The sequence below is a fragment of the Macaca fascicularis genome, chromosome 14 (genome assembly GCF_037993035.2).
Source record: "Macaca fascicularis isolate 582-1 chromosome 14, T2T-MFA8v1.1".
Classification (NCBI taxonomy): domain Eukaryota; kingdom Metazoa; phylum Chordata; class Mammalia; order Primates; family Cercopithecidae; genus Macaca; species Macaca fascicularis.
Window position 1 is genome coordinate 101,290,836 of NC_088388.1, and position 20,173 is coordinate 101,311,008.

At 41.8% G+C, this 20,173-nt stretch overlaps 1 long non-coding RNA gene and 1 pseudogene across 3 annotated transcripts in view; both read left to right on the top strand.

Moving 5' to 3' along the window:
• Positions 1-20,173, top strand: part of LOC123568703 (uncharacterized) — a 43,596-nt gene that overhangs the window by 14,293 nt on the left and 9,130 nt on the right. Inside the window, exon 3 of one of the 3 annotated variants that reach the window (XR_012423656.1) lies at positions 19,667-19,821. The exons of the other annotated variants lie outside the window; for them this stretch is intronic. This is a non-coding gene — a long non-coding RNA (uncharacterized lncRNA). Of the gene's footprint in view, positions 1-19,666; positions 19,822-20,173 lie in introns of those variants that run through there. 3 annotated transcript variants of the gene reach the window in all.
• On the top strand, positions 10,867-11,921 carry LOC102137398 (small ribosomal subunit protein eS6-like; annotated as a pseudogene).

The following is a 20,173-nucleotide window of genomic DNA, read 5'->3' on the forward strand; positions in this document are numbered from 1 at the left end:
TCATCTTCTCTGTGTCTGTGTGTGTTCTTCTGTCTCTTATAGTGACGATTTCCTTGGAGTTGAGGCCCACCCCCCTCCAGTATGATCTCTCCATTCTTACTTTAATCGCATCTGCAATAACCCTATTTCCAAACACAGTCATATCCTGCGATTCCAAGTAGATGTGACTTTTTCTGGGATACTATTCAGTGTACTACACAGAGTTATTATGATAATCAAAGATTCTGGGTATAAAGTGCTGGCATAGTCTCTCATGTCAGGAAAATAGATCTTTTTTTTTTTTTTTTTTTTTTTTACTGAGAAGTCAGTATAAAACTACATGTAAACCACAAAACTCTTTGGAAGTTATAGCATGAAATGGGGATACCTTTTTCTGCCTTTTTATATTTGTTTATATGTACCTTCTTGCACATATTATAGGCATTTAGTTCCATTAACTGAGTTAAGCCTGAGGATTACATTTGCAGAAAAGTAGGTGTTGGACTTGAGCAACATCATTCATCTGTACCGTGAGGAGGAATGTCATGAAAATGAGTCGAAGTGCATGCGGCAGGTGCATCTTGGGTTGCACACCCTGCTCAGAATCATTCCTCCCTTTCCAGGAACTGCCAACAGCTGGGACATTCCTAGCAGACTGCCCAGAGGCTATGGGTGATTGGTCTATGGATGAATCCTGATCCTGGCCTATCAGATCATTTTTTTAAAAGAGCCTGGAATTTTGAACTACAGATGTAAATAGGGGGTTACAGGGCCTGAGGCTATTTGATGCAGCCTCCTGTTTCTGCTTCCTGCTTACTCCAAGGGAAACCTACATCATTCTGATTAATTTGTGCTTTGGGGTTTGCTGAAGCTGGCACAGGTCATTTTTTGCAACTCAGAGAGCCTTAATTAGTAAAACACCAAAGTTACAGGATAGTAAACCCAACATGCAAAGAATAGTAAACAGATATATCTACTTTCATATGTTTTCTATTTAAATAAGCTATTTAAATTTTGATCTTGAAATCGTTGACTAATGGCAGAAACCTGATTTTAAAGCAAGCTTTCATTTTATGGATAAACATTAAAACATTAAAATGTGCCAGTAAGGGACTGGATATGGTGGCTCACTCCTGTAATCCCAGGGCCGAGGCAGGCGGATCATTTGAGGTCAGGAGTTCCAGACCAGCCTGGCCAACATGGTGAAATCCCATCTCTACTAAAAATACAAAAATTAGCCAGGCATGGTGGTGCAGGCCTATAATCCCAGCTACTCAGGAGGCTGAGGCAGGAGAATCACTTAAACCCAGGAGGTAGAGGTTGCAATGAGCTGAGATTGTATCACTACTCCAGCCTGGGTGACAGAGCCAGACTCTGTCTCAAAGAAAAGTGCCAATGGGACCAAATCTTCCTAAGAGGGTCAATGGACTTTTAAATAGCAAAACTTTGGTTGTTCTGAACTCCAGGAATATGGAGCTAAATAGCCAGAAAGATGCCAATGAAGCTGGCACAGCTGTTAGGATTTCTATTCAGTTCTGCATTTTCCTTTACTATTATTCGGCTTGAAAAACCTAGGGCCCAGACTATAAGAAAAACAAAACAGAATGGAAGCTAAGATGGCCAGTTTTTATAGTAAAAAATCTATTCCAAGGGGACGGGTTGACACTTTCTCTATGTGGAAATAGAGAAAAGTAAATTAAAGAAGAAAAAGCCACACAAGGTATTTTTTTCTGAACATATGCATTTAAAATATTTGTCACTGCATTTTGACTTATTCAAATTGTTTAATATGATATTTGTTGGTTGTATTTTTAGTAAAATAGAATTAAAGACATTTTGTATTTTGGCAACCTATTTTGTTCTGGTATCTTGGAGAGTGGAGTGAGGGGAAGATGATCTGAGAAAATTCTGGCATGGGGAGAGATGAGGAATGAGAGTTCTCTTTCACCTTCTAGTGTTCTTGAGAATGCATCTCTTGGGGCTCAGGAAACAATACCCCAAATACGGCATTTTGGCCTGCTGAGTACTTTGATTTTTTTTTTTTTTTTTTTTTTTTTTTTTTTGCTTGTTTGTTTTTTTGAGATGGAGTCTCACTCTGTCACCCAGGCTGAAGTGCAGTGGTGTGATCTCGGCTCACTGCAACCTCCACCTCCCAGGTTCAAGTGATTCTCCTGCCTTGGCCTCCCGAGTAGCTGGCGTTACAGGTGCCCACCACCACGCCCGGCTAATTTTTGTATTCTGAGTACTTTGAACTAAAGGAGATTAGAAAGCCTCAGAGGCAGTTTAAGAAGCAAAGTCTCAGGCAGTGGCTCACGCCTGTAATCCCAGCACTTTCGGAGGCCAAGGCAGAAGGATCGCTTGAGCCTAGGAGTTCAAGACCAGACTGAGCAACATAGAGAGACCACATTTCTCCAGAAAATTTTAAAAATAGCTGAATGGGGTGGCACCTACCTGTAGTCCCAGCTACTTGGGAGGCTGAGACACAAGGATCACTTGAGTCTGGGAGATTTAGGCTGCAGTAAGCCCACATCACACCACTAAGCTCCAGCCTGGCAGACAGAGCAAGACCCTGTCTCAAAAACAAACAAAAAACCCCCAAAACAAAGAAGCAAAGTCTTTCTCTGACCTTCTCCCACCTGCCTGTTTCCCATCCACCTTTCTTCCCTGAAGTGAGTCATAGAAACCACAATTCCTCTTCCCCACTTTGGGTCATACAAATTAGAATCCCTCTGCCTGCAAAGCAAGCTGTAACATCTAGAAAGGTTACTCTCTCCTTTCTCCCTGGAAGACCTTCATTCCGGAGGGGTCCTGCCTCATGCCAGGGAGGAAAGAATGCTACACAGAGAGGCCAAGAAGAATCTGAACGGACAGGCCTTGCTGGGTTTCCCTCCCTAGTCTCTGACTTTCATCCAATCACATTTCTACATGGCTGTCCATTCTTTATCAAACCTAAGAATAAAAATAGAACATTTTTTTCTGGGTCTTTGGGTCTTCATTTCTGAAGGCTCCTGTGTCATCACAAAATTCTTTGATTAAATATATTTGTTATGCTTTTCTCTTACTAATCTGTCTTTTGTTATAGGAGTTTTGGCCATGGCCCTTATGATGGGTGAGACAAAGAACTTGGAAATGACATACGAACAGACAGGACTACCTCCATTATCATATATAAGAATAGGAATTATGGGCTGGGCATGATGGCTCACGCCTGTAATCCCAGCACTTTGGGAGGCCAAGACCGGTGGATCACCTGAGGTCAGGAGTTGGAGACTAGCCTGGCCAACATAGTGAAACCCCATCTCTACTAAAAATATAAAAAATTGGCTGAGATGGTGGTGTGCACCTGTAATCCCAGCTACTTGGGAGGCTGAGGCAGGACAATTGCTTGAACCCAGGAGGCAGAAGTTGCAGTGAGCCAAGATCGCGCCATTGCACTCCAGCCTGGGCGACAGAGTGAGACTCTGTCTCAAAAAAAAAAGAAAAAAGGGTTATTAATTTTATTAATCACATGATGGATGGAGGCTTTCTGGGGAGAACAGAGTGGCTCCTAAGCAGGTCCAAGCGTGGCTTGAGAGAGCAGGGACAGGAGACTGACTGTGCTTTTACTGTGATTAGAGGGTAGGGTTCTTACTTGGCCAAGGCTTGCATGATTTTAACTCACTTTCAGTGCCAAAGGAGGAAGCACTCAGGATTTCTTACCACCTCACCCAGAGGTGGGGAAAGGACAAGGAAGTTGGGGGGCGGGGGGCTTGAAAACTGTCAGCAAACATCAAAAATGAAGTCAGGCTATGATAATAAGAGTTTAAAAACCTCCTGTTTACTTTTTTTCTCTTTCTTTGAAATGGAGTCTCACTATGTTGCCCAGGCTAATTTTGGAACTCCTGGATTCATCTTCTCTACATTACAAGATAATTTTCACTTAAAAAAAGGAACAAGTAACTTAGTGTATTATATTTAATTTTGGCCTCCAAGTTGGAAACATCTCAACTGTCAATTAATGAGGTCTACACTACCACTATGGGACTTGGGACTTGTCTGTCCCTGGTTAGAATGTTTCACTAGGGAGGAGCCTTCAGAATCTTTCTTGTTACTGTTAAATAGTAGCGGGCACATAGTAGAAATGTTACAAATATTAAATGGATGGCTGGTGGATAAATGGATGGATGAGTTCAAGAGAGTTGCCACTAGATGGCACTGTTTATCTGGATCTGTGTTGCAAATTTTCACAAGTCTGGGGGAAGGTGGTGGCTATTCGTCTGGATCAAGTCAGTCATGTATGTCTGAACTCCCCTGATCCTGCCCCGTTATGGCTGTTCCTTCATTTCCCGCCAGCCCTCTAGGGGGCTGAGAATCATGACATTTGCTCCTTGGAAATAATCTCAGATATTATCTATTCTATTGCAACTCTCTAAATTTTCAGGTCAACAAAATGGGGGGCAAGCCGTGAAGCACTGCAGTGGGAGTGTAGCGTCAGCAATTGATTTTTCAGATGTCTCAAACTTAGGAGCCAAAAATAACGATAATATGCTGAGCTATTTGTTCATTCAGAAAAAAACAAAAACCAAAAAACAAGAATTTCCTGCAGCAGACTTAACACCTGCATCCTGTGCCCACCATGATCCAGCTCCTGCAGTTACCATGGCCCCACCCTGCAACCTCCCCCGACCTCCATCTGTTGCAGCAGACTCAGAAGGTCCTTCCCTAGACTTACATCTAACATTTACGTTTCTCTCCCCGAGAAGCTGTAAGGATCCCTTGCTTTCTGCAAATCAACTAGGTCTGCCATTTTCATCCTTAAACCTGACCTCCTTCTCCATTTGGCCTCAGGCCCAGCCGACCTGGCCTTGTTTTCCTCATCATAAGCGACAGGTTTTTAAAATCTGAAACATCCTAGCTGCAAATCCCATTAGTGCCTCCATAGAATCCAGTGGTTTTCATTTTATCTAATCCCAGCATTTAACAGCAACTGGGCAGCTCTGCTATATCCAGGCCTGTGGTAGTCTCATTATCATGCATTTTGGCAATTATTCAAAATGCACCTTTTCACATAGAACAAGAGTAAGTCCAAGTCCAATCTAGCCATAATTCATTCACTCATTCAGTAAGCATTTACTACATGTATATTAACATAGAACCGGGTTCTGTCATTGTTTATAAAAACAAATAAAGCATTTCCACTCCCCCAAAGTAGACATGCAATCAGATAAAGTACAATCAAGTACATTAAATGCTTAGTAGTATAATGAAAATAAATAGCAGGGTCCTTTATCAGACTGAAATGAAATATTATTCTGGAATACTGACCACTGCAACTCTGAGTTTTTATCTACAATATAAGAATGCTAAGCTCTACCTACCAGGCTAGTATGAAAACTCGGAGTGAATGTGGATACACAAACATAAAATTTCCTCAGTACAGCTCTTGGCCTACAACAGGTGTTCAATAAGTACTGTTCCCTTTTCCTCCTCTATAATAAAGGTATAAACAAAATTTTGTGGAAACGCAGAGGAGGAAGCTTGTAAGAGTTTCCTGAAAACTCTGCAATCTGGAAGCACAGAAAAAGAAGAAAGTTGTAGGCAGGGGGCAAAGTAAATAGAGAGATGCATCAGCTGGGTCCTCTGGGAAGCAGATCTGAGACAGAGTTAGTGCAAGAGGCTTAGTGGGAAGTAATGCCTATGAAAAATGAAAGAGACTGGAGAAGCGGTATTGGGTGGAAAAGCTCAGACAACGTTACAGATCTGAGTCTCCACCCCCCCAACAGAGAGCTCTGGAGCAATATTGCCTGTTAGAGGAGTCCTGCACTTTGCAGAAATATCCAGGCCCTGGTGCCCCTCCAGGAAGAACATGACCTTAGCTAAAAAGTGGCAGATTCTGGAGGTAGTAACAGCGGAGGCTGTCAGCTCACTGCATTCTTGGCAGTTGAGCAGCAAAATTTTTTCTTGAAAGGAGATCTGAGGGGCACACCTCTGTGTCTGCCACAGTATTTTGTTCTACTTCCTTCTAAGACTTATAGAGTGTCAGTATGTCCAGAGGCTGTGCCAGGCACTTTTTTCATTTATGCTTGCAACAGCTCTTTGAGATGGATAAGATCCCCGTGTTTCAGATAGGCAAAGTGTGTTTCAGTCCATACTCTTCCCCAGTTGCCTGCTTAAAACAGCGTCAGTGGTGGTGGTCGTGTCTGAACCAGCAGAAGTTACTCCAGGGAGAGAACCTAACGCAAGATTTGGATGCAGGCAGATACAAGCTGAGGGTAAACTGGAACTGGCAGGTTCTAGTCAAAATTGTAGTGACTATGATGGTTCAATACTCTTGAAAGAGAACTTTCAAAGATAATAATACATGGTTCAATTACCTATGGTGTATTCGGGATCACGTATTTCGCTTACTTGGAATTTTCCATGACTTTCCATTTGTCTTAGTCACGTCAGGCTGCTCTAACAAATTGTCATAGACTTGGTGGCTTAAACAACAAACACCTGTTTCTCACAGCTTCGCAGGTTGGGAAGTCCAAGATGGAGGCGCTGGCAGGTCTGGAACTTGGTGAGGGCCAGCTTCCTGGTTTACAGATGTCTATCTGACTGTATCCTCACATGGCAGAAAGCAGGAAGACAGGAAGAAAACTCTCTCCTGTGTTTTCCTTTAAGGCCACTAATTCCCATTCATGAAGGCTCTACCCTCAAGACCTAATCACGTCCCAAAGGCCCACCTCCTAATACCATCACAGTGGTGGTTAGGCCTTCAACAGATGAATTTTGGGGAGCATAACATTCCTCTATAACACTATCGGACTCTGAATAAAATGCCTTATCGTGGCCTTCAAAGCTCCGCTTGACCTGGCCTTGCCTGAGCCTCTAGCCCAGTGCTTCTCTTGCCCCCCAGGGGACATTTGGCAATGTTTGGGGCCTTTTTTTAGTAGTTTCAGCCTGGGGTGGAGCAGAGGAAAGTGTTACTGGCATCTAGCGGTACAGACCAGGGATGCTGCTTAACATCCTACAATGCACAGGACAGCCCTCAACAAAGAATTGTCAAGCCCAAAATATCAGCAGTGCTGAGGCTGAGAAACCTGGCTCCCTCCTCTCCTACGGCTTCTCTCTCCTCATTCACTCCTCGCCAGCCACGCTTGCTCAGCGCAGGCCTCGACACATGTTCCCACTCTCTAGAAGCTTGTCTTCCCACCGGTCCTCTCATGCTCACTCAGGTCTTAGCTCAGATGCAACTTCCCCAGACAGGAGGCTGGCAACCTGTTCAAGCACGTTCCTCCCAACCTCTCCTGTTCTCTTCGCTCCCATCCCCCTGATGTCTTTCTCCATGACACTCACCATGATCCACAAATCCAGATTTATTTGAACTTTGTTGTGCTTCTTTCTTGCTATGCTACGAACTCCACACTGTATCTTCATCCACTAGTAGGTGCTAAGCATATTCTATGTGCTGAAAACATACTTGAGTGAATTAATAACATTTTCCAGAATATGCCTTGGTTTGGGGAAGCTAAATCCCAGATGCATTTAGAGGTAAATTTCATTGCAGTTCAGTTACAGTGTGACATTTGTCATTAATTTTATTACCGATTGTCCAAATTTTTGACCATCAGCATTTTTTCCAGAGACTGTCTTATAACATTTGCTTTGCTGTGGAGAACACCCTATTATTTCGATGGCCTTTCTTGCTCGCCTGCCCACCCACCTCCTGTACTCCCCCTGGCTACCCTGGCAGTCCTCTTGTCCCTCACAAGCACTAGGCTCAGTCCCCTTCAGGGCTCCACACTTGCTGTTCTCTCTGCCCCTAGACCTTCCCACATGGCTCACTTATTTCAGATCTCAGCTCAAATATGAAATCTCCCCAGAAGGGCTTTCCTGAGCATCTCTCTAGAATCACCACTGCTGTCTCCTTCCTATCCCACTGTCTTTTCTTTTGGATCATATCCACTATTCACTTGTGCACTGTCTCCCCAGCTACAGTGTCTGCTTACCGAGGGCAGGACTTTGCCTGTCTTGTTCATGGCATCCCCAGCCCCAAGAATAGGGCCTCTGGTAAAGACTGTTGAGTGAAGAGTTCCAGAACACAGAGAAAGGTACACAGCAGCAGTAATAAGGATGAGCAACCTCTGTGCAGCAACAACTGTCCACCCTCTAAAAAGCTGCTTTCAGAAAGGAAGGAGTAGATTGTCCAATTTTCTCCAGTAAATGCTGCTACCATCTTCTCTGCTAGGAAGGGCTTTTTTTTTTTTTTTTTTTTTTTTAATTTAAATTTAAATTTAAATTTTATTTTTTTTGAGATGGAGTCTCACTCTGTCACCCAGGCTGGAGCGCAGTGGCATGATCTCAGCTCACTGTAACCTCCGTCTCCCGGGTTCAAGCGATTCTCCTGCTTCAGCCTCATGAGTGGCTGGGATTACAGGCACCCACCACACCTGGCTAATTTTTGTATTTTTTGGTAGAGATGGGGTTTTGTCATGTTGGCCAGGCTGGTCTTAAACTCCTGACCTCAGGTGATCCACCCCACCTCGGCCTTCCAAAGTGCTGGGATTACAGGTGTGAGACACTATGTCCTCCCAAAGTGCTGGGATTACAGGTGTGAGCCACCATGCCCGGCCAGGAAGGGCTTATTTTGAGCCCAACTTGGATGAATTTCTCATGTGTCTTGTGGTATCTCACTGCCTCCTCAGCATGCCACCTTGTTATTTTTACAGAAGGTGTGGTGCCAACAGCAGCTTCTGTGGTGCCAACAGAAGCTCAGGCTACCTGAGCTTCTGGTGGGGAGGAATGTTCTGGAAACAGAAGGACACAGCTAGGAGTTACAACTGATCTTATACTCAAATCCCCTCTTGGTCATAACCCTATTATAGTCTTAGGTGTAAGTCTCAGAACTATGAAACACTCTTAGGACATTCTTAATGTCCTAAGAAACTAAGAAAAACTTAGGAAGACTTGTCATATAAGGGAAGAGCCAAATTAATGATGTTCACAGTTCTGAATCATGTCAAATAGATGATCTTCATAGTGGCGTTTTAAATTTTCTCACCATAAGATGAGGACAGAGATCCGCTGTACCGTTCAGTGCAGGGAATGCAATTGGAAAAAACAGGAGGATAATTCTTCTTCAGTACTTTCTCGTCTGAATAGGGCCACATTTTCTTTCTTTTGTTACTAAATGTACAGTGTCACATCTATTCTTGTTGCCAGATGAATGTGATTTAGCACAATACTATGTATCCTGTTAGCATTTCTAGGTAAATATGAGTCACTGGTATTATGCTGAGCTGGAGGTTAAATAGAAAGTAATTGACCACAGGCCAGGTGCGGTGGCTCACGCCTGTAATCCCAGCACTTTGGGAGGACACAGTGTCTCACACCTGTAATCCCAGCACTTTGGGAGGCCAAGGTGGGTGGATCATCTAAGTTCAGGAGTTTGAGACCAGTGGCCAACATGGTGAAACCCCATATCTACTAAAACCACAAACATTAGCCGGGCAGGATGGGCACCTGTAATCCCAGCTACTTGGGAGGCTGAGGCAGGAGAATTGCTTGAAACCGGGAGGCGGAGGTTGCTGGGAGGTGGATGTTGCAGTGAGCCGAGATCGGGCCACTGCACTTCAGTCTGGGTGACAGAGTGAAACTCCGTCTCCAAAAAAAAAAAAAAAAGTAATTAACCACAAAGACAATTACAGTTTAAGTAGGTGTTTACAAGTCTGAGACGGTGGGAAAAGTTGACCTTTTTTAAAAAAAACACCTAACATTCCCTGAAATATCTTGACCTTTAGAGCTGAACTACAATACATGGTTTCATACTTAAGATGAAATTATGCTCATATTAACATCAAAATATCTGATTTATTTTTTGGACTTTCCTAGTCTTTGCAGTCATATTAACAAAATGAAAGAAAAGTAAAAAGTAAAAATACCATAAAGCTATAGATTATGTTTTTTTATTTTTATTTTTTGCATTCTTCTTTTAATTTTATTTTTTAAAATTTTACTTCAAGTTCTGGGATACACGTGCAGAATGTGCAGGTTTGTTACATAGGTATACATGTGCCATGGTGGTTTGCTGCACCGATCATCTAGGTTTTAAACCCCACATGCATTAAGTATTTATCCTAATGCTCTCCCTCCCCTCGTCCCCCACCCCCCGACAGGCCCCCGTGTATGACGTTCCCCTCCCTGTTGTCCATGTGTTCTCATTTTTCAGCTCCCGCTTATGAGTGAGAACATGTGGTGTTTGGTTTTTTGTTCCTGTTTGGATTTTTTACTTTAAAACAACCCATACAAACCTGAGCCATCACTGTCAGATTTTGCTTTCTTACCAGTAGAAGGTGCTAACAACACCATTAAATGTTTTCAGTGTGACAGACTATGAGAAGAAGCCCAGTGAGCTCATGGGGAAATATATTCATCTGTTTATTTTTGCCAAATTTACTGATAGTAGTTTGATGTGAAAAAATAACATACAACAATCTGTTTCCTCTCTAATGGGAAGGCACCTAATTACCCATTTTATTGTTAATATTCAATCTAGAAAAGTGATGAAAATAATGCATAAAAAATACAATTATCTCTAGACTCAAGTATATAAAATAAACTGAGGTATTCTCTTGGATTTAGTGACAATGCTTCTCGAAATTTATACCAAGATAAAATATCAGACAGGTGAACAAAAAATGAATGGATAAGATGTTCATCTCAACATTGTTTAAAGTACTATATCATGGCTATATTACATAACTTCATATAGTGGAACACTGTGGCCATAAAAATGATGGTGAAGATTGTGTTTATTGCCATGGAAAGCTATCCATGCAATATTATTGTTGTTATTATTTTAAATAGAGATGCGATATTGCTCTGTTGCCCAGGCTGGAGCACAGTAGTGTGATCACAGCTCACTACAACCTTTAACTACTGGGCTCAAGCAATCCCCCCACCTCAGCCTCCCGAGTAGCTGGGACTACAGGCATCCTCCACTATGCCCTGATAATTACAAAAATTGTTAAGTGACAGGGTCTCACTATATTGCCCAGTCTGGTCTCAAACTCCTAGGCTCAAGCAATCCTCCCGTCTCAGTCTCCTGAGTAGCTGAGACTATAGGCATGTGCTACCATGTCCAGCTGATGTAATATTATTAAGTTAAAAATGCAGGCTACAGCTCTTTTTCATGGTGCCCTGAAAGCGATCAGCTGCTTCAAGATGAAGCTGAACATCTCCTTCCCAGCCACTGGCTGCCAGAAACTCATTGAAGTGGGCAATGGACACAAACTTCATACTTTTTATGAGAAGCGTGTGGCCACAGAAGTTGCTGCTGATGCTCTGGGTAAAGACTGGAAGGGTTATGTGGTCTGAATCAGCGGTGGGAACAACAAACAAGGTTTCCCTATGAATCAGGGTGTCTTGACCAATGGCCATGTCCACCTGCTACTGAATAAAAGGCATTCCTGTTACAGACCAAGGAGAACTGGAAAAAGAAAGTGAAAATCTGCTTGTGGTTGCATTGTGGATTCCAATCTGAGCATTCTCTACTTGGTTATTGTAAAAAAAAGGAGAGAAGGATATTCCTGGACTGACTGATACTATGGTGCCTTGTCGCCTCGGGCCCAAAAGAGCTAGCTGAATCTGCAAACTTTTCAGTCTCTCTAAATATGATGATGTCCACCAGTGTGTTGTAAGAAAGCTGTTAAACAAAGAAGGTAAGAAACCTAGGACCAAATCACCCAAGATTCAGTATCTTGTTACTTACTCCACGTGTACTGCAGCACAAACGGTGGCGTATTGCTCTGAAGAAACAGAGAATTAAGAAAAATAAGGAAGTGGCTACCGAATATGCTAAACTTTTGGCCAAGAGAATGAAGGAAGCTAAAGAGAAGCACCAAGAACAGATTGACAAGAGACGCAGACTGTCCTCTCTGCGAGCTTCTACTTCCAAGTCTGAATCTAGTCAAAAATAAGATTTTTTGAGTAACAAATAAATAAGACAGACTAAAAAAAATGCAGGTTACAAAATTGTCATTTAATGTCTCATTTAAATAAAGATATGATACAGAAAAGCATGGCAGATATTCACTGAAATGATGATTGTCTCTAGATAATGTGATTATTTGTGATCCTTATTATCTGGTTGTGTAACCTTGAGAAAAAAACTTAGCCCTCCATACCTCTCAGTTTCATCATCAGCAAAATGGTGGCAATAATATTTCCTACCTCATGGGTAACATGAGGAATTCAACACATTTATATATGTAAAGCATTTAAAAGAGTGCTGAACACATCATGCATACTAAAAAACTATTAGCTATCATATTCATTATCCTAATTGTCCATATTTTCTAATCTTATGATTGTGTATGTGTTAATTTTATAACCAGTAAAGACAATAAACTACTTTTTTTTTCAAAAAGATAGCTCTCACAGAGGAGGAGGGAATTAAATTCATTCCTATCTATACGAATAGTGGCCGGGCACGGTGGCTCACACCTGTAATCCCAGCACTTTGGGAGGCCAAGGCAGGTGGATCACCTGAGGTCAGGAGTTCAAGACCAGCCTGGCCAACATGGCGAAACCCTGTCTCTACTAAAAATACAAAACATAGCCGGGCATGGTGGCGGACAACTGTAATCCCAGCTACATGCAAGGCTGAGGCAGAAGAATTGCTCGAACCCAGGAGGCAGAGGTTGCAGTGAGCGACATCATGCCACTGCACTCCAGTCTGGCGACAGAGTAAGACTCTGCCAAAAAAAAATATATATATATATAGTAAGTCACTTAATTTCCATTTACCCCAAAAGTTAAAATGGTCAGATGCTTTTTAAAAAATTATTATTATACTTTTTATTATACTTTATTATAGGTATATGTATGCCATGTTGGTATGCTGCACCCATCAACTCATCATTTACATTAGGTATTTCTCCTAATGCTATCCCTCCCCCAGCCCCCAACCCCCTGACAGACCCCAGTGTGTGATGTTCCCCACCCTGTGTCTAAGTGTTCTCACTGTTCAATTCTTGCCTATGAATGAGAACATCTGGTGTTTGGTTTTCTGTCTTTGTGGTAGTTTGCTGAGAATGATGGTTTCCAGCTTCATCCATGTCCCTACAAAGGACATGAACTCATCCTTTTTTATGGCTGCGTAGTATTCCATGGTATATATGTGCCACATTTTCTTAATGCAGTCTATCATTGATGGGCATTTGGGATGGTTCCAAGTCTTTCCTATTGTGAATAGTGCCGAAATAAACATACGTGTGCGTGTGTCTTTATAGTAGCATGATTTATAATCCTTTCGTTATATACCTAGTAATGGGATCACTGGGTCAAATGGTATTTCTAGTTCTAGATCCTTGAGGAATCGCCACACTATCTTCCACAGTGGTTGAACTAATTGACACTCCCACCAATAGTACAGAAGCGTTCCTATTTGTCCACATCCTCTCCAGTATCTGTCATTTCCTGACTTTTTAATGATCGCCATTCTAATTGGCATGAGATGGTATCTGACTGTGGTTTCGATTTGCATTTCTCTGATGACCAGTGATGGTAAGCATTTTTTCATGTGAGTTCTAATTTGATTGCACTGTGGTCTGAGAGACTGTTTCTTGTGATTTCTGTTATTTTACATTTGCTGAGGAGTGCTTTACTTCCAATTATGTGGTCAATTTTGGAATAAGCGTGATGTGGTGCTGAGAAGAATGTATATTCTGTTGATTTGGGGTGGAGAGTTCTGTAGATGTCTATTATGTCTGCTTGGTGCAGAGCTGAGTTCAAGTCCTGGATATCCTTGTTAACCTTCTGTCTTGTTGATCTGTCTGATGTTGACAGTGGGTTGTTAAAGTCTCCCATTATTATTGTGGGGGAGTCTAAGTCTCTTCGTAGGTCTCTAAGGACTTGCTTTATGAATCTGGGTGCTCCTGTATTGGGTGCATATATATTTAGGATTGTTAGCTCTTCTTGTTGAATTGATCTCTTTACCATTATGTAATGGCCTTCTTTGTCTCTTTTTGATCTTTGTTGGTTTAAAGTCTGTTTTATCAGAGACTAGAATTGCAACCCCTGCTTTTTTTTTTTGCTTTCCATTTGCTTGGTAGATCTTCCTTCATCCCTTTGAGTCTATGTGTGTATCTGCACATGAGATGGGTCTGCTGAATAAAGCACCCTGATGGTCTTGACTCTTTATCCAGTTTGCCAATCTGTGTCTTTTAACTGGGGCATTTAACCCATTTACATTTAAGGTTAATATTGCTATATGTGAATTTGATTCTGCCGTTATGATGTTAGCTGGTTATTTTGCCCATTAGTTGATACAGTTTCTTCCTAGCATCGACGGTCTTTACAGTTTGGCATGTTTTTGCAGTGGCTGGTACCGGTTGTTTCTTTCCATGTTTAGTGCTTCCTTCAGGAGCTCTTGTAGGGCAGGCCTGGTGGTGACAAAATCTCTCAGCATTTGCTTGTCTGTAAAGGATTTTATTTCTCCTTCACTTCTGGTTATGAAATTGGCTGGATATGAAATTCTGGGTTGAAAATTCTTTTCTTTAAGAATGTTGAGTAATAGCCCTCACTCTCTTCTGGCTTGTAGGGTGTCTGCCAAGAGATCCACTGTTAGTCTGAGGGGCTTCCCTTTGTGGGTAACCCGACCTTTCTCTCTGGCTGCCCTTAACATTTTTTCCTGCATTTCAACTTTGGTGAATCTGACAATTATGTGTCTTGGGGTTGCTCTTCTCGAGGAGTATTTTTGTGGTGTTCTCTGTATTTCCTGAATTTGAATGTTGGCCTGCCTTGCTAGGTTGGGGAAGTTCTCCTGGTTAACATCCTGAAGTGTGTTTTCCAACTTGATTCCATTTCCCCATCACTTTCGGGTACACCAATCAAACATAGATTTGGTCTTTTCACATAGTCCAATATTTCTTGTAGGCTTTGTTCGTTTCTTTTTACTCTTTTTCTTTAAACTTGTCTTCTCACTTTATTTCATTAATTTGATCTTCAATCACTGATACCCTTTCTTCCACTTGATCAAATTGGCTATTGAAGCTTGTGCATGCGTCATGAAGTTCTCGTGCCATGGTTTTCAGCTCCATTAGGTCATTTAAGGTCTTCTCTACACTATTTATTCTAGTTGACCATTCATCTAATCTTTTTTCAATTTTTTAGCTTCCTTGTGATAGGTTTGAACATGCTGCTTTAGCTGGGAGAAGTTTATTACCGACCTTCTGAAACCTACTTCTATCAGTTTGTCAAAGTCATTCTCCGTCCAGCTTTCTTCCATTGCTGACAGGGAGCTGCAATCCTTTGGGGGAGAAGAGGTACTCTGGTTTTTAGAATTTTCAGCTTTTCTGCTCTGGTTTCTTCTCATCTTTGTGGTTTTATTTACCTTTGGTCTTTTTTTTTATTATCATACTTTAAGTTCTAGGGTACATGTGCACAACTTGCAGGTTTGTTACATATGTATACATGTGCCATGTTAGTGTGCTGCACCCGTTAACTCGTCATTTACATTAGGTGTATCTCCTAATGCTATCCCTCCCGCATCGCCCTGCCCCATGACAGGCCCCTGTGTGTGATGTTCCTCACCCTGTGTCTAAGTGTTCTCATTGTTCAATTCCCACCTATGAGTGAGAACATGCAGTGTTTGGTTTTCCGTCCTTGTGATAGTTTGTTGAGAATGATGGTTTCTAGCTTCATCCATGTCCCTACAAAGGACATGAACTCATCCTTTTATATGGCTGCATAATATTACATGGTGTATATGTGCCACATTTTCTTAATCCAGTCTATCATTGATGGACATTTGGGTTGGTTCCAAGTCTTTGCTATTCTGAATAGTGCTGCAATAAACATACGTGTGCATGTGTCTTTATAGCAGCATGATTTATAATCCTTTGGGTATATATCCAGTAATAGTATGGCTGGGTCAAATGGTATTTCTAGCTCTAGATCCTTTAGGAATCGCCACACTACCTTCCACAATGACTGAACTAGTTTACAGTCCCACCAACAGTATAAAAGCATTCCTATTTGTCCACATCCTCTCCAGCACCTGTTGTTTCCTGACTTTTTAATGATTGCCATTCTAACTGGCATGAGATGGTATCTCATTGTGGTTTTGATTTTCATTTCTCTGATGGCCAGTGATGATGAGCCTTTTTTCATGTGTCTGTTGGCTGCATAAATGTCTTCTTTTGAGAAGTGTCTGTTCATATCCTTTGCCTACTTTTTGATGGGTTTGTTTGATTTTTTCTTGTAAATTTGTTTTAGTTCTTTGTAGATTCTGGATATTAGCCCTTTGTTAGATGGGTAGATTGTAAAAATTTTCTCCCCTTCTGTAGGTTGCCTGTTCACTCTGATGGTAGTTTCTTATGCTGTGCAGAAGCTCTTTAGTTTAATTAGATACCATTTGTCAATTTTGGCTTCTGTTGCCATTGCTTTTGCTGTTTCAGTCATGAAGTCCTTGCCCATGCCTATGTCCTGAATGGTATTGCCTAGGTTTTCTTCTAGGGTTTTTATGGTTTTAGGTCTAACATTTAAGTCTTTAATCCATCTTAAATTAATTTTTGTATAAGGTGTAAGGAAGGGATCCAGTTTCAGCTTTCTACGTATGGCTAGCCAGTTTTCCCAGCACTATTTATTAAATAGGGAATCCTTTCCCCATTTCTTGTTTTTGTCAGCTTTGTCAAAGATCAGATGGTTGTAGATGTGTGGTATTATTTCTGAGGGCTCTGGTCTCTGTTTTGGTACCAGTACCGTGCTGTTTTGGTTACTGTAGCCTTGTAATATAGTTTGAAGTCAGGTAGCGTGATGCCTCCAGCTTTGTTCTTTTGGCTTAGGATTGACTTGGCAATGCGGGCTCTTTTTTGGTTCCATATGAACTTGAAAGTAGTTTTTTCCAATTCTGTGACAAAACTCATTGGTAGCTTGATGGTGATGGCTTTGAATCTATAAATTACCTTGGGTAGTATGGCCATTTTCATGATATTTGTTCTTCCTGTCCATGAGCATGGAATGTTCTTCCATTTGTTTGTGTCCTCTTTTATTTCGTTGAGCAGTGGTTTGTAGTTCTCCTTGAAGCGGTCCTTCACATCCCTTGTAAGTTGCATTCCTAGGTATTTTATTCTCATTGAAGCAATTGTGAATGGGAGTTCACTCATGATTTGGCTCTCTGTTTGTCTTTTATTGGTGTATAGGAATGCCTGTGATTTTTGCACATTGATGTTGTATCCTGAGACTTTGCTGAAGTTGTTAACATCTTAAGGAGACGCTGGGCTGAGACAATGGGGTTTTCTGTTTTGTTTTGTTTTGTTTTTTTTGAGATGGATTCTCGCTCTGTCACCCAGGCTGGAGTGCAGTGGTGCGATCTCCACTCACTGCAAGCTCCACCTCCCAGGTTCATGCCATTCTTCTCCCTTAGCCTCCCGTGTAGCCAGGACTACAGGCGCCTGCCACCGTGCCTGGCTAATTTTTGTATTTTTAGTAGAGATGGGGTTTCACCGTGTTAGCCAGGGTGGTCTCGATCTCCTGACCTTGTGATCCGCCCATCTCGGCCTCCCAAAGTGCTGGGATTACAGGCATGAGCCACTGCGCACGGTCGATAATGGGGTTTTCTAAATATACAATCATGTCATCTGCAAACAGGGACAATTTGACTTCCTGTTTTCCTAATTAAATACCCTTTATTTCTTTCTCCTGCCTGATTGTCCTGGCCAGAACTTCCAACACTATGTTGAATAGGAGTGGTGAGAGAGGGCATCCCTGTCTTGTGCCAGTTTTCAAAGGAATGCTTCCAGTTTTTGGCCATTCAGTTAGATATTGGCTGTGGGTTTGTCATAAATAGCTTTTATTATTTTGAGATATGTCCCATCAATACCTATTTTATTGAGAGATTTTAGCATGAAGGGCTGTTGAATTTTGTCAAAGGCCTTTTCTGCATCTATTCAGATAATCACGTGGTTTTTGTCTTTGGTTCTGTTTATGTGATTGATTACGTTTATTGATTTGCGTATGTTGAATCAGTCTTGCATCCCAGGAATGAAGCCAACTCAATCGTGGTGGATAAGCTTTTTGATGTGCTGCTGGATTCGGTTTGCCAGCATTTTATTCAGGATTTTTGCAGCGATGTTCATCAGGAATATTGGTCTAAAATTCTCTTTTTTTTTTTTGTCGTGTCTCTGCCAGGCTTTGGTATCAGGATGATTTTGGCCTCATAAAATGAGTGAGGGAGCACTCCCTCTTCTTCTATTGATTGGAATAGTTTCAGAAGGAGTGGTAACAGCTCCTCTTTGTACCTCTTGTAGAATTCGGCTGTGAATCCGTCTGATCCTGGACATTTTTTGGTTGGTAGGCTATTAATTATTGCCTCAATTTCAGAGCCTGATATTGGTCTATTCAGGGATTCAACTTCTTCCTGGTTTAGTCTTGGGAGGGTGTAGGTCTCTCCCAAGACTAAACCAGGGAGGGAATTTATCCACTTCTTCTAGATTTTCTGGCTTATTTGCATAGAGGTGTTTTTAGTATTCTCTGATAGTAGTTTGTATTTCTGTGGGATCGGTGGTGATATCCCCTTTATCATTTTTTATTGTGTCTATTTGATTCTTCTCTCTTTTCTTCTTTCTTAGTCTTGCTAGCGGTCTATCAATTTTGTTGATCTTTTCAAAAACCCAGGTCCTGGATTCATTGATTTTTTGAAGGGTTTGTTTGTGTCTCTATCTCTTTCAGTTCTGCTCTTAGTTATTTCTTGCCTTCTGCTAGCTTTTGAATATGTTTGCTCTTGCTTCTCTAGTTCTTTTAATTGTGATGTTAGGGTGTCAATTTTGGATCTTTTCTGCTTTCTCTCGTGGGCATTTAGTGCTATAAATTTCCCTCTACACACTGCTTTAAATGTGTCCCAGAGATTCTGTATATTGTGTTTTTGTTCTCCTTGGTTTCAAAGAACATCTTTATGTCTGCCTTCATTTCGTTATGTACCCAGTAGTCATTTAAAAGCAGGTTGTTCAGTTTCCATATAGTTGAGTGGTTTTGAGTGAGTTTCTTAATGCTGAGTTCTAGTTTGATTGCACTGTGGTCTAAGAGACAGTTTGTTGTAATTTCTGTTCTTTTACATTTGCTGAGGAGTGCCTTACTTCCAACTATGTGGTCAATTTTGGAAGAAGTGCAATGTCATGCTGAGAAGAATGTGTATTCTGTTGATTTGGGATGGAGAGTTCTGTAGAGGTCAATCAGGTCTGCTTGGTGCAGAGCTGAGTTCAAGTCCTGGATATCCTTGTTAACCTTCTGTCTCGTTGATCTGTCTAATGTTGACAGTGGGTTGTTAAAGTCTCCCATTATTATTGTGGGGGAGTCTAAGTCTCTTCGTAGGTCTCTAAGGACTTGCTTTATGAATCTGGGTGCTCCTGTATTGGGTGCATATATATTTAGGATTGTTAGCTCTTCTTGTTGAATTGATCCCTTTACCATTATGTAATGGCCTTCTTTGTCTCTTTTTGATCTTTATTGGTTTAAAGTCTGTTTTATCAGAGACTAGGATTGCAACCCCTGCTTTTTTTTTTTTTCCCCCCAATTGCCTGGTAGATCTTCCTCCATCCCTTTACCTTTGGTCTTTGATTTTGGTCACCTACAGATGGGGTTTTGGTATAGATGTCCTTTTTGTTGATGTTGGTGCAATTCCTTTCTGTTTGTTAGTTTTCCTTCTAACAGTCAGTTCCCTCAGTTGCAGGTCTGTTGGAGTTTGCTGGAGGTCCACTCCATACCCCGTTTGCCTGGGTATCAGCAGTGGAAGTTGCAGAACAGCAAATATTGCAGAACAGCAAATATTGCTGCCTGATCCTTCCTCTGGAAGCTTCGTCCCAGAGGAGCACCTGCCTATATGAGGTATCTATTGGCCCCTACTGGGCGGTGTCTCCCAGTTAGGCTACATAGGGTTCAGTGACCCACTTAAGGTGGGAGTCTGTCCATTCTCAGAGCTCAAACACCATGCTGGGAGAACCACTGCTCTCATCAGAACTGTCAGACAGGGACGTTTAAGTCTGCAGAAGATGTCTGCTGCCTTTTGTTCAGCTATGTCCTGCCCACAGAGGTGGAGTTCATAGAGGCAGTAGGCCTTGCTGAGTTGTGGTGGGCTCTGCCCAGTTCGAGCTTCCTGGGCACTTATTTTACCTACTCAAGCCTCATCAATGGCAGATGCCCCTCCCCCAGCCAGGCTGCCACCTCGTAGTTT